The sequence below is a fragment of the Anarhichas minor genome, unplaced genomic scaffold (genome assembly GCF_050575085.1).
Source record: "Anarhichas minor isolate MPS153535 unplaced genomic scaffold, ASM5057508v1 ptg000003l, whole genome shotgun sequence".
NCBI lineage: Eukaryota > Metazoa > Chordata > Actinopteri > Perciformes > Anarhichadidae > Anarhichas > Anarhichas minor.
In genome coordinates, this window is record NW_027466449.1 from 9,592,347 (window position 1) to 9,604,621 (window position 12,275).

A 12,275-nucleotide genomic window follows, 5' to 3' on the forward strand; every position below is an offset into this window, starting at 1 on the left:
GTTACAACATGAAATCATGATTCAGGATAATCCACAGACCATGATTTCTGGAAAGAGACATTGCTGTTGAGTTTTTCAAATGTTTGGCGCTTTGAGGAGCACAAGCCGAGTGCCGGTATATCCAAAACTAGGCAACTGACACCAAAACACTCTAGATTGATAGGTAGCACTACAGGTAAGAGAAAATATAGGCTATATTTTCATTTTGGGGTGAACTATCCCTTTAAGCCATCAACGCTATACAAATTCTGGTGAATCAGTGTCGTTGTCCCACACTGTAACCAATTGCTGTTAATTTACAGCCAATTTCTAACAGTAATCTACTGTATTAATGTAATACGGTTTTGTACTGTAGTTTGCAATGCATTGTGGGCTGGCCCATTTGAAGTAACTGCACAGAGGCCCTAAACAGTATCCTAATGTTTTAAATTACAGTACACTACAGTATTTTTTGGAAATCTGCATGATCTGTGGTCATAACTGTGCCTCGATATTGGCTTATATAAGGCACATGAGAATTCATAAAAATACACCTAATTTAACTTTGAAGTGTGTTATGCCAGATTGCAGTCAGACTTTTCAAATCTTTTCAATTTATTTTTCAAAGCAGGTTGACTGAGAATACCTCAGGCCTAACCTTACCTTAACCCTAACCCTAAACCCAATCCTTTTAGCTCTAGGTTACTCTCACCCAGTGCTTTCTGATTATTGACCATTGTTTATTTTCCTCCTTAAAAACCATATGGTATTCATAATATGGGTGTCTTTGTCTGTTCCCTACAGGTGTCTGCCACCACAGCTCACTCTACCTGCAAGTCCTTGCCTGATACTGCCTGGTATGCATGTCATTGGTTGACATATTACACATCAGATTGGCCATTGTTTTTTGAATTTACAGATGTTTACTCAAGGTGAGAGGCATTCTGATGTTGCTATTACTTGAAGTTTCAGGTGGAACAGGGCAAGTCAATACTGGACGCTGGATGATCACCCTTGAGGGCCGTGTTATAGCTAAGGGCATCACACCAAATTTCTTGACGGGACTTGCTGCTGTGTTTGTGATCTACTATATATTCAACCTCCAATACCAAGAAGAGGCGGCCTGTACTCTAGAATTCATTCCGAGGTAAGAATCATTTAATTTCCTTGTCGTCATTATAGTATTTCTTTGGACAATTACTATTCTTGAAACCTTAATAACCACAAATCATTACTTTGCACAGTTAAAAGGATAGTTTGGATTCTTTAGCAGAAGATGGTATGAGTTACTTACCGGTATTTACACAGACATTAACTCAGCAGAAGATTGGTCAGGTAACAAAAATATTTCAAGCCACCAACACACACAAAAAAAACATGAAGCATTCATACATATATTAAGATAATTCTGCTGCTTGATGCTCCCGTCCGATCTCTCTGTATCTTAAAAATATTTTCTTTGTTGAATTACGTCAGATTATTACTATGCAGTGGAGCCAATTCTCATATCACGCTGCCTATGAGCTCTATTAGAGGCGTAATATGTGAACTGGCTCCAGTGCGAAGTAATACTGCCAGTTTTCATTCAGTCTCTGATCTTAGACTATTGTGATTTTAGGCACTTCATTGGTATTAATCCAGAGAGAGGAACAAAGGCCATACGGGGCAAGGTTGTCTCCAAGAAGACGGGTGTGATCGTCCAGAAGACGTCTACCACCGTCAATACACACGTCTCCTCACTACTGAAGAACCTCCTGGACTTTGAATGGGACTTCATATAGGTCAGTGAACTCTGTCACGTTCTCACTCTCTTACTCCATATGTTGTTTTGACATACTGACGTTGCCACATTAAGCGACAAGACACTTTGGTATTATCAGCTACATAAGCATTGATTGGACGTTGTTATTGTACATTCCTGACTCTAGAGTTCTTTTGATTAATTATTTTGTTTGTTGTTGTTTCACAGTGGCAACACTAGAATGTATCTATGGAGACGAACAACCACCAGCAAGGTGATGGCCATTTCTACCTGACCCAGAAGATTCCTCTATAAATAAGGACTGTCCACAACCACCCAGACTTTTCCTCATGCACCTACCTCACAGGACTCTTAAGAGGTAAAGCACAAGCCTACCTTCACTTTATTTTTTTCAACATGTTGATATTGATGCACATTTTCAAAATGGTCTTAATGCAAATTTTCAAAATGTTCTTACTGATTAAACTTTTAAAATGTTGTTCATAGTATAGTTAGTATAGTTTACAAATGTTGCTGATTATGCATATCTTCGAAATGTTCTTACTGATGTATATGATTTTTATATTTTAGTAGAGAATACATTGCAGTACATTTAGATATTGTCACTATTTGAAACTACTTTTTGAGAGAACATCAACGTATCTCAAATTATTCTTTATAGGTTTTCTTTTGTATTAGTTACCTTGGTATTCAGCCCGACTATTTAATTTAAAACTTATGTCTCAATTGTTTTCAAGTCGTTGACATGCAATTTAGGAATTCAAATGTATTGCCATTGTTTCGGGCAGACACGGCAGTTTTTAATTTGCTACTAAAAAATCTCTTTGGCTTGTTTCGCTGCCAAACAAGCTGGGTCGTCCAAGTATTTTATTTTGGTTATTATTATTTTGTACACTATCGATATTTATGTTGACACTGCCCTGTTAAATAAAAGTTAAATGGCTTCCAAACCCATTTGTGTTTTTTCTTTTGTGTCTATGTGTCTGTATTTTCCCAGTGGGGAATAACCACAGGCTTTTCAAGGAAAGACTGTTTAGTCAAATAGAGTTTGAAATTAAAGGAGAAGTGTGTGTGAGTGTGTGTGTGTGTGTGTGTGTGTGTGTGTGAGTGTGTGTGTGTGTATTACCGTTGGACCTACAGTGGGAAGAGGAAGTTTATGCGAATTAATTCCAATAGCTCACAGCTGTCAAATGAAAGTGTGTTTGTTTGTGTGTGTGTGTGTGTGTGTGTGTGTGTGTGTGTGTGTGTGTGTGTGTGTGTGTCTTCAGTCCAGGTGCAGAATGACAAAACCCAGAGAGGGAAAATGACAGAGTGATGGGTCTATTGTTGTCAGTGGAGTTTATCACAGGCTTTGGGGTCAAGGGACTACATATTTGCCCCATGGTAAAGGACTATGCCTGGGCATGTTTTACAAGTTAAAGTAGTAAAGCAGAAGTATTAGTTTTTTAAGTAGTCACAAGCATCCATTAAAAACACCATAAAAACACCCTAATTTGTTTAAATAAGCCATGTATATGTAACTTTATATGTAACACTGCTGAGGATGGACGTCCAGACAAAAAGCCAGCATATATAAATGTAATTTGAATCATTTGTTTTACACCTTTAGAATTGAACAAAACACAATAACCAATCATTTTGCTCAAACATGTCACAGCACTCAAATTTGTGTCAGGGTGCTCTTGAGTGTGCATAGAAGAAAACATGAGTGAATGTCAGAATCTTTGTGAAAAGAAGTCAGTGGGTTTTAAGAATAAATGTCTTCTTCAGAACGGTTGGTGAAACTTGGTTATACCTGTTCTGTATCTACATGCTCATACACATTGCTTCCAATCTACCGGTCGACCCAAATCCTTTTAGACATAAATGTTTTTCTTATCTATGTACCTGAACCTGATCTCTTTCCCACAGCTGTAAACCGGAGGAAGGAGTTTTTATCAGCATCACAAGGCAAAAGCCCTGGAGCTGGTTCACAGAAAGTGTATGAGAAGTAGAGGAAAACCGAGAAGCTTTTCCTGACTGACAGGGGATAGATGCTGCTAAATATCTCTTTGGATTGTTGTCAGGCTTTTAAAAATCCTTACAAAGTACATGATGAGAATCTGAATTGTAACATTGTGGAATTTTATGACGATAAGCTTACAACTCGCTGTGAGGTAAACTATGAATAATGTCACCTCAGGGCATCGTTTGTAAGACTTGGCTACACCTCAGGGTGGTGGCTATTATTTTTCGTCTTGATGCAATTGGTTTTGGTTTGTATATGTTGTTAAAATAAAAGCTTTTGGCTGAGATTTGGTGCTTGTGTAAACATAGCGGTGGTGGAGGAGAGACTGCAGACAGAGCCAATTGAATTAAGGGTTGCTGTCGTTTACATGTTTATGCTGGTTGAACAGACGTAATGATATTGGCTTTTTACTCGTAATTGTTTTATTGCACTAACAGTAACAAACAAAGTTGTCATCAACTGGAATAATTTAATTTCACCTGGTTCACTTCAGTGTCTCCACCGCAGCCTTTTTGCATTAGCTTTGTGTGCTGATTTATTGCCGTGTGTGTGTACTTGTGTGTATTTATGTGTGTGTAGTTGGAGGAGCTCAGCCCCAACATAGAGGGCCGATAAGATATACTCGCTGCAGAGTGATAATAAATTACACCAAAACAATTAAAAGTACCAGTGTTCGTTCTGGTCTGCTGTAGAAACATTGCGGTGCGAAATGGCGGACTCCATGGAAGTGGACCCGCTCCCTATGTAGATAGAAATGGCTTTTTCTAAGCGAACAAAAAATTAACAAAATGAAAGCTAACAATTCTTAGTTTACCTTGTGTTTTCCACCTCCCATATCCATCAATCAAAAATCCGCTGAGCTGCAACATAATATAGTCAGGTAATGGTCAACAGAGTCACAAAGCCTAAAATAACTCAACCCTACATTAACATTATGTTTAGAAGTCTCAAATATGCGCTCTAAATTCATACCAGTAGCGATAAAAAAAAATATCTCTCTTTGTTATTATTTTGTGCCATTAACTTTATTACAATGGCACCTACTCCAAAATGAATAAGCTCATTCCATCACCTACATCCACAACTCTGCAATCACTCGCCCAATGTTATATTTAGCTAATAAAATCTGATATTAAATATTAATATTTAACTCCCCCATCCCACAAAAAAATCCAGTTTAGAAGCCTTTATCCCTCTAATTACACAATGTTTGATAAAATGGCCTTAACAAAACAGAATTTACAATCCATAGGCTGTTCTTGCCATGTTTACTGCTATGTGTTGCTAATTGTATCCGGTATGGTTCGTTAGCTTAATGCTGGTATTGGTTAACCGTCTCGTAATCTGCTAGTTTAGTCCATCACAAAGATAGTACACGCTGCTAGAGAGGCTCTATGAGCCGCCATTGCTGTAAAATAAATGGTCCAATGGAGTGAGCGGAGATGACGTGCCTCTAATTAAACGGCTCTGCTGTGAACCAATCAGCTCAAAGCTCCAACGTTACTGCGTAAAAGAGGAATACATGTAAGAACTTTACAATTTATATCAATATAAGATGAGTTGTCCGTCCATATTGTCATGTAGTAGCCAATTAGCTTCAACATGTACGTTTTGGTTACTCTATAAGGTGACTTAGTACTTCTACTTTACTTGAGTATTTCCATTTTCTGCTTTTATATACTTCTACTTCAGAGGCAAATATTGTACATTTTACTACATTTATCTGACGGTTTTAGTTACTTCAGATTACTGTTCTTGATCCCCTTCCTGTCCAGTGAAAACTCTGGATGTGTTGATTTTGAACATTTGTGATAAACTGAAGGATGACATGTTTCCTTTATGGATTGGGGGAATGATCCTACTTCATAAGCTAAATAAACTATTTAAAAAGCCTCTTGGATCATCTGTAAAATGACTGATACAATTTTAAATTTTTTGAGATATGTGATTCTCACATGACAGCCACTTTATAAACATATCATGACCTTTTAGAGTATACCCAGTCCACCCCTTATTTTGTGGCACAGCGAAGATCACAGATTAATGCCATATTACAGGAGAAAAACATCCATATTTTTTTCAATTCAAACATCAGCCAGGCTCTGGTAGTGGGCAGCACCTGAGTTAGACCACCCTCTGCTGTACGGGAGATGAACCACTGGCCTGTACAGAGTGAAAGGCAGGAAGTAGCATTGTCAAGTGTGTGTGTGTGTGTGTGTGTGTGTGGGGGGGGGGGGGTCCGTACATGTGTGCATTTTGTGATAAGAGTACCCTTGTCTCATACAGTTCTTCGTCACGTGGATTTACTGAGAAAACTTTTTTCTCTCTCTCTCTCTCTCTCTCTCTCTCTGTCGGTGGTAATTAATGTCTTCCTGCCCAAAACTGTGAGAAAAAAGGGAAACTGTCACACAAACACCGACGCACACTGTAACAGACTCTGACTGTGTGTGTGTGTGTGGGGGATTCCCCACCCTTTTGTCACAGGGTGTGGTGGAGGATTCAAATTCAGTGAATTGATATAAATTCACTGAATTGTAATTTATTATTAAAATAATAAATTGTGCACAAGCAACTTCCTAAAAAAGTCTTCAAAATTAAGAGGAATTACAGTTATAATAGGAGGTAAACATAGAAACACTTGAATATATCGGCCTCATTGTCACTGACACCCTATCCAGCTATTTGTGCCGATTTCAGTTGTTGCACTAAAATACAGATTGAATTATCTTGTGCTGGCTCTATAGTCACATGCCTATTAACCAGTGGACTCCTAGGTCATGCAACAATGGTGAAAGCATAACAAATACTTCGTAAAAATCATGAAACAAAATAATGTCACCCCCTGAAACCAGAATATTTATAAGAACTTTTCATAATGGGACAATATTGTAGTTCACTTCTTTTTCTCATTTTCTCTCTCTCTCCCCCCCTTAAAGAAGAGATTAATTTTGGATACACCTACTGTATGTGACACTTGTCTGAGGTGAAACAAGGAAGGAAGTGTTGAGACACTTATTATCAACTAGAGACTTCTCCTTGTACTGCTGTGACTTGGCTTGTACCACATGTGTACATCACTTTTGTCACAGGGTGTGGTGGAGGATTCAAATGCAGGCCAGGCGTAGAGTGAAGCAGGTATTTAATGAAACGTGAAAACAGAACAGAAAACTTACAGGAACATAACAGGGAATCCACGGACGAGACAAGAGACGAACAAGACGGGGGAAGACCGGGAACAAGACGGGGGAAGACCGGGAACAAGACGGGGGAAGACCGGGAACAAGACGGGGGAAGACCGGGAACAAGACGAGCCAAACGGGCGGGTAGACATGAAAATGATCTGGCAGTGAGTGACTGAGAGGCAGGGGTTTATATAGTGGCTGGATAGTGGCAGGTGAGGGGAGTTAGGCTGATGATGAGGGAGGCAGACAGGTGCACTGAATAAGCTGATAGCAATAAAGAGACAGGAGAGAAGGGACAGAGCTGTGACAACTTTGGACAAAAGCTTCTTCTAAATGAATAAAAATTGAATCTTGTGTCGTAAAGTCGGACAGCCTCTCCCTGTTTTCATCATCCAGACTGAATGTAACCTGAGTCTAATAACCGTCTCTCTTCCATTTCACTCAAACACACACACTTGGCAGCCCATAATTTCACCCCTTCAGATATAGCTACCTATCTATTCCCCCCCCCCCCCCCCCCCCCCCACCCCCTCTCCATTTTGTTGCTTGGCTTCTGTTACTTAGCTACCAGTTGCCACGGTTGCTTGGGCTGAAGTAGTTACCTTGGCAACCATACCTATCCCATTGTGTGGCACTCCAGCCACAGTGGGCCTGTCCCAAGGACACACACATACACAAACACACACACACACACACACAGGCATACACATATACACACACACACTCCCACACGCACACACACACGGATAACGTTCTCTCAATGCAGCCCCCCCCCGTCTCCAGTGTCTAACGCCACATGCCTCCCCAACACACACACACACACACACTCACACACTCAGTACACATTGCATTGTGGGATATTAATGTTGGTGCAGTGTCCTGTGTTTGCATACTGTAATATTTCAAAGGAAATAGTATACAATTTGTGTACCATTGGTCTAATTCTACATTTGTGGACATATTATAAACACTCACATCTTGTTTATCATACAGAAGTTGTATCATACTAACAGCAAGTTAGCAACCACGCACACCTGTTAACAGCTTTAGGTTGTTGTTTTTTGACAACAAAGCCTTTCCTTCACCTGTATAGAATCCTGCTGTGTGTGTGTGTGTGTGTGTGTGTTTGTGTGTGCGTGTGTGTGTGAGTGAGAGAGAGGGATTAATACCTCATTAATAATCAAACCTGTTTCTAACTCACCCACGACGCTTGTTTTAATCTGTCTCCCAATCCTCCCTCTCTGTATTTTTTCTGTTACTCATTTGTAAAAAACAAAACACTCAATAGGGACAAAAGTGCAATCAGTAGCTGAAGAAATACTGCTGTGATTCAGGATATGTGCGTGTGTGTGTGTGTGTGTGTCATGCTGTCAGCTACGGTGATAATGTATTCACAGACAACCCGCTAACATAAACACTAACACTCTTTCAGTCAGAACCACATACTGTTTGTACAAACTCAGAATGAATAATCATCGATGTTGATGTGAATGTAAACACTGGTCTGCACGAGGTAAACAGAGAGGGATTAGACAATGTCATTAAGTAGAGGCGAGTCGATCTTCATTCAAGCATTGATCCTTTAAAAACAGAGAGCTTTGAAGAGATAGAAGCAAAATTAATACTTTACACATGATTTGAACTAAATCATCCGAACTTCCCAGTGAGATAACATGAATGTCACAGACTGAGATGAGTGAAAACAGGCTCAATAGGTTTTAAGTGGAGTCACTTCATGCCTCTCGCCTCTAGATGGTGGTGTTGATCAATGAGAAACATTCAGATATACAGTCGCGGCAGGGACACTGGAACTAACCTGAAAGGAAAAATAGTGACACAGTATGTTTACAATTAACATACTTATAATTAACTGGCAGCAATTCACAAGTAACTTACTGTAAAAACATCACAGTAAATATCTAGCAACAATTAACACTGTAGCCAACAATGTACTGTATATTTTCGGTGAATACGATTGTAATGCTCTTTTTAAGTAATCTATAAAGGCCAAATATACAGTTGTCAAATTTAGGAATATGCTGTTTTCAGACAGACTGAAGAGTAATAGAAGAGTAATAAAACAACAACATTATAATCATTAAATGTTAAAACAATAACAGGTTAAGCTGGTTAAAGTTGTATAAAGGAACAGTGTTTTCAGGTTAAAATATGTTTTAATTATGTTCACTATTAATGTTTCAGATCTTCTTAACCCCATTTAGAACGGTCAGAATTGGCACGTTGGTCAATTTTATGACGAGTCAATTTGTCTTTCTAAAAAAAACAACTAACCTCACAGTAGTGATGTGCCACTGAAATGTAATCGCTCCTAAATGTTTGGTAAAATGTGTAAGATAACAGTCTCAGCCACAAAAAGAAGGAGTTTGTGTTTTATTAGTAATATTCTCGGGGCTTTTACTTTCACTCTAAATCCGCAGGACATTTTCAATAATTGGTTGGATGTTTGGTTTATAAGATGTCAGAAATTCGTGATAAACACTTTTTAGGGGATCGTTAAAATTCTTTACAGTCTTTGGTTCCACCTCATGGTTCAACTGTGACCTGTCACACCTGTAATTGAATTGCATGCAATCTGATCGGTGCAACTGACAACCAGCCAGTATTTTGGGCACATTCACCTGAATTGTCACTTCCAAATAAGTAGTCTGAATAAATATGATTAAAGTTGGAATTCATTTTGAATCCTGTCTAGTTTTCTTAAGTATTTTATAAACATTTACCCTAATCATACTCATACTGCCAACTTCATTTTGGCATTGTATATATTGTATATATTTTGGATTTGCAATGTATTGTTATTGTTATCTTTGACTTTCCGTACTCTTCCTACTTTGTATTGCAACTGCTGTACAGCAATTCCTCTCGGGATGAATAAAGTTTTATCTTATTTTATCTAATACTACCTTCTCCCTAGATGTGTTGGAATTAAAAGTAATATAATATATCTAGATGAATGAGGACAAAACATAGAAAAGATGAGACTAACAATGCTTTGTACTGTAGACATGTAGCTCCTGTTTCATGTGTGTTTGTGGGCCTTCTGCATGTCGCGTGTGTTGACAGCTGGCAGGGAATCCTTGCAGGTCACACTTAACCAGCGGGCTGCATTCATGAACGCAATGCGGGCTCCATAGTGTGAATAAAGATGCTTAACATATATGTGTGTGCATGCATGTGTGTGGGAGGGAGTGTGTACTGTATGTGCATTGAGATCTGTGTGAAGGTATTTGTAAGTGTGTGTGTGCACTCAAATATGACAGAAGGACAGCAGAGAGAGCTCAGTTTACTGAAGGAAACTTGTGATATAGGAGTTATTAATATGTCAAAGTGTATGATTTGGTGAAATCTCTGTATATGATTCATTGAGCTACTTGTATGTTGACAGCAGGCTGCGTTTTGTGGACACAACAGTTTCCAGTGGATTAAACATGCAGAAAATAAGCTCTGTGACAAACAAACGTTTATGATACTTACGTTTTGTTCAGCAAGATAACCTTCACGAATGAACACAACTTTCATGATTTTTTGAAGCATAAATGCAATCGGCAGAAGTAGAAATCTAACTTTGCCTGTAAACAAACCACACCACCGCCGCATGACGTTACGTCATGAACACGAAGCTAAAGGCAGCTAGGTTTTGGCGTGATGAGCTTTAGTAGTCTCATTTAGCCACTTGTTAGCAACCGACACATAAGAGCTTCAAAATTCATGAGTCAGCTGGGATCGGCTCCAGCGACCATGCCACCCTGAATGGGATAAACGGTTATGGATAGTGGACGGATGGACGGATATATGTATATATATATATATATATATATATATATATAAATAGATATAGTACCAAAGGAGATACAGCTCAGTATTTGAAAGCTTCTCTTTTTGTGTTCACATATTGCATGTTTTCTGTGCACCATGATTCATGTGAAAAACCAAACATGTCTCCTCTTCATTCATCAGAGGCCGACTCCTTTCTGGGGATTTGACGTTTTTGCTTGAGAGCTGTTCTATTTTCTGTCGTATATGTTTAGGCTTTGCGAGTCGACTGAATGTGTAGTTCAAGCTGTGGACCACAGCTCCACATCTACAGCGCTTATCTCAACACAACCAGATGCTTGTGGTTTGTCTGTTCTCTGACGTGTTCATGTAGAGGAGGAAAGAGACACAAGACTGACATCAATGAAAGAATCATACCTTTACCAGTGCTCTTTGAATGTCACATGACCGTGAAGGAATAACATAATGAGCAAAAACAAACGCTGATGTCGAAGAGACACTGATAGTAGTGAGTCTTGCATTGATTTAGAGCTGACATTGAAGTTGCTGATTGGCAGAAACATAATTGCAACAATCATTTTTCAAGCTAAATGATTAAAAACTCTCCGGTTGCTGCTTTTCTCAGTTTTATATCTTTGTAAATCTTCTTGATCTGTGAAAACCTGTCATGATAATTGTGTCACATTTTATAGACTAAACAATTAAAGCATGACTTTAGAATAATACAGTAATTGTCTTTACACATACATTATTTTATTCCAGTTGAGCGGTCGAGTGCTATTTAATTGAATAATTAACATTTCTCCTGCTCGCGTGTTGAAGTGTGTCACGTTTAATTAAATTGCATTAATCTCTTTCGCATTTTCTATCTCTTGTATGTATTACCATACAGTGTGACCCTCTTCTATATGTATATATGTGAGCGAGTGCCAGGAGGCGGGGCCAAGTGGGCACGGCAGCGCTGTGTGTACGGCTGTGTGTACGGCTGTCTGTGTCAGCAGGCGTTCGGAGAGGAGAGTCAGAAATGGCAGCTGGTATCGTTGTATCAATAGTGCGTAAAATGTTGTACAGATGTAACGATGACGGATTGTTCTTGACTCCCAAATGTCAAGTCCGAGTCAAGTCTCAAGTCTTTTGAGGACGAGCCTTAATTCAATTCTCAAGGCACTTTGTGTGCGACTTAAGTGCAACCCGAGTCCAAGTCGCAGACTCGAGTCCCTATCTCTGTCTAGTATTTATCTAAAGTTTTATTTATGTTTTCACCGATTATAAATAGAAATTGTTAACCAAAAATGATTTGTCCAGTGGAGAGAAACATGTAACTTTGTAACTGTTGACTGGCATCAGTGTGTCGTCTGTCTCCTCTTTCTCTGTCTGAACTGAGCTGACAATGAAGAGCAGTCAACTCTGCTAGTACAGAACAAAGATGCAGAGTCAGACATACTATCACACTGATCGTTGACCTGTGCAGTCAGTGCCGAAATAGCTCAGTTGGGAGAGCGTTAGACTGAAGATCTAAAGGTCCCTGGTTCGATCCCGGGTTTCGGCA

General features: G+C 39.1%; 1 long non-coding RNA gene and 1 other non-coding gene across 2 annotated transcripts; both read left to right on the forward strand.

Moving 5' to 3' along the window:
* The first annotated feature begins 994 nt into the window (after positions 1-994).
* LOC142950877 (uncharacterized) lies at positions 995-2,169 on the forward strand. Its single transcript, XR_012954530.1, has 3 exons — positions 995-1,126; positions 1,598-1,760; positions 1,949-2,169. It is a non-coding gene; the product is annotated as an uncharacterized LOC142950877 (long non-coding RNA).
* A 10,033-nt stretch (positions 2,170-12,202) lies between these two features.
* trnaf-gaa (transfer RNA phenylalanine (anticodon GAA)) lies at positions 12,203-12,275 on the forward strand. Its single transcript has one exon. It is a non-coding gene; the product is annotated as a tRNA-Phe (tRNA).